The following is a 2,500-nucleotide window of genomic DNA, read 5'->3' on the forward strand; positions in this document are numbered from 1 at the left end:
GCTCGATGCGACCCCGGGGGAAGCGGTGTAGTTTTGAGCCGGCGGTGGCGCCTCCGCTGGTGGCGTGGTGGTGGTGCGGTGGCGGTGGTGTATGGTGGAAGGCCGTGCCGTGGGAGTCCGCTCCCGGAAAGGCTTCTCCCCAACCCCCTTCCTCCCCTCCCCACCCGCCGGGCGCTGCCTCGACCGACCCATACTGTGCTCGTTCCCCGCCTTCCCCCAGCGGGCAGCCGTGCCCGGGGAGGTGTCCCGCTGCCGCCCCCCCTCCGCGGTCCGGTCTCGCGCGGAGAGACCGCGGCGTGTGTTAGGCCGCAAGCCGTCCTTGCTGTGTGCCCGTCTCGCGTCTAAGGGGCGTCCCCGGCGTGGGAGCGCCGTCTCCTCCGCTCGGGGGGGTGTGGCGCGTCTGCGCTGCGTCGGCGGCCGCCGTGTCGCCGTGCCTCCGTGGCCGCGCTGCGCTCCTCGGCGAGCCCTCTCTCCGCCCCGGCGAGCGCTCGGGCTTCTGCCGTCGCCCAAGGTCGGCAAGCCCCCCCGCCCAGCGGCGGTGCCGTCACCGCTCGGCCCCCCGTGTCCAATCGGTCGGCCGGAAGGTGCCCGCCGCCGGCCTCGACCGTCCCGGCCTGGACCCTGCCCGCCGCTTCCACGCCGCCCTCCTCGGCCGCGCCCGGCGGAGGTGGCGTGCCTCCCGTCGGCGGGGGTTTTTGGGGGTAAGGAGGCGTCCGGGCCTCGTTCTCCGCGTGGAGACGGGGGAGAGAGGACGGCGCCCCCCGACACCCCCACCCCCGTCCGGGGCTCGTCGCCTTCCGGCGTGGCGCGCGCCTGCTTGGGACGGGGTCGGGGCGAGAAGCCGGTGGTGTCGGCGGTTCCGGGAGGGCGGTCGCGGCTTCGCGGCTGCGAGCGCCGTCCGGCGGGCCCCGAGCCGGTGCGTCGCCGTCTCGGGCTCGGGCGGTTTTGTCGCCTCCGGAGGTGTGCGGTGTGGGGCCTGCCGAGCTGCCGGCGGGGTTGAGCCGCAGGGAAAAAGCGGGCTGCCGTAGTGCGGTGCCCGAGAGGCGCGTTGCCGCGCGTGTGCGGGCCGTCGGCGGCAGCAGCAGCCCGCCGAGTCCCGGGCGCGAGGCGGGCGTATGCAGGTCGGGGCGCGGTCGGGGCGCGCCGCTGCTCCTCCGTGCGTTGGCCGGGCCGGGCCCGCGCGCCTGGTCCGCCTCCGAAGCGCGCGGGGTGCGTGTGGTGGGAGCGCGCGCTCCCCGCCCCAGCCCTCGCCTTTCGGAGTTTTCTCCGTTGCCCTCCCCTTTCCCTCCTCTCCTGCGTTGTGTTGCTCGTACGGTCAGGCGAGGCGAGAGGCTTCCTTCCGTCGTCGCGCCGCATCGCCGTTGCGCGCCCCCCCTTTCCGCGCGGGCGGAGGGGCGGTCGGGCCCGGCGAGAGGCGGGCGCGCGTCGGTCGGGGCCCGTCGTCAGAGGACAAAGAAAAAAGGGGGCGGCCGCTCGTCGTGGAGCGTGCCCCCCCGGTGTGTCCGTCCCGCGCGCGCGGGGCGGTGCCGAAAGAGACAACTCTTAGCGGTGGATCACTCGGCTCGTGCGTCGATGAAGAACGCAGCTAGCTGCGAGAATTAATGTGAATTGCAGGACACATTGATCATCGACACTTCGAACGCACTTGCGGCCCCGGGTTCCTCCCGGGGCTACGCCTGTCTGAGCGTCGCGTGACGATCAATCGCCGGCTCTGGCCGGCCGCCCCGTCCTCGTTCCGCCCGCCCCTCCCTCTCGCGTGGGAGAGGTGGGGGTCCGGGGTAGCGAGGCGGCGTCGGTCCGCAGCTGGCGCGGCTGGGGGGTTGCCTCGCAGGTCCGCCTTGGGCGAGGGCCTTCGTCCCCCTAAATGGAGACTCGGGGAGCGCCCCGAAGCTCCCCGCTCTCCCGGTTCGCCCGGTTCGCGGAGCTCGTTCCCGCCTGCTGGGGGGGGGGCTGCCCCCCCCAGGGCTCGTCGGGTCGGTCGGGCCCGGCGCGGCGGTGGGGAAGCCGCGCGAGCGGTGTTTGGGGTGCTAGGCGCGGGCCTGCCCCCCGGCGCCCCGCGTGTGCGCGCGGGCGGCTGTCTGCGGGTGGGTACCGCGGCGGTACCGGGCCGTGCTGCCGCGCGTGCGCCGCCGCGGAGGCGCCGGCGTGGAGAGGAAGGGTATCGTCCCGGGCCGTCGGGCCCCGCCTGCCCTCGTCCCGCTCCTGCCTTCTCCCCTGTTTCTCCGCCGCGCCCCGGGTGGGCGTCGTCCTAGGCAAGGGGGGCCCGAAACGGCGCGCGCGTGCCGTCGGGTCGCCGTCGGCGCCGTTCCACCCGGATGCTCGGCCGGGCGTCGTCCCTGGCCGTTCCTCGCCCCCCCCCCCTCTCCCCGAGGGGCCGTCTCCGCGCGCTCGCGCGTCTGTCGCGTTTCGGGCCGCCTTGCCGGGCTTGGGGCTTTGGCCTTCCCTCCCGCCCACTTGCGTGGGCGCCTCGCGGCACGGCGGGGGGGGCCCCGTTCGCCGG

At 75.8% G+C, this 2,500-nt stretch overlaps 1 non-coding gene across 1 annotated transcript; it reads left to right on the top strand.

Annotated features, from left to right (window-relative positions):
- Positions 1 to 1,537: 1,537 nt before the first annotated feature.
- Positions 1,538 to 1,690, top strand: LOC129735047 (5.8S ribosomal RNA). Its single transcript, XR_008730522.1, has one exon. It is a non-coding gene; the product is annotated as a 5.8S ribosomal RNA (ribosomal RNA).
- The last annotated feature ends 810 nt before the right edge of the window (positions 1,691 to 2,500 follow it).

This window comes from Falco cherrug, unplaced genomic scaffold (assembly GCF_023634085.1).
Source record: "Falco cherrug isolate bFalChe1 unplaced genomic scaffold, bFalChe1.pri scaffold_220, whole genome shotgun sequence".
NCBI lineage: Eukaryota > Metazoa > Chordata > Aves > Falconiformes > Falconidae > Falco > Falco cherrug.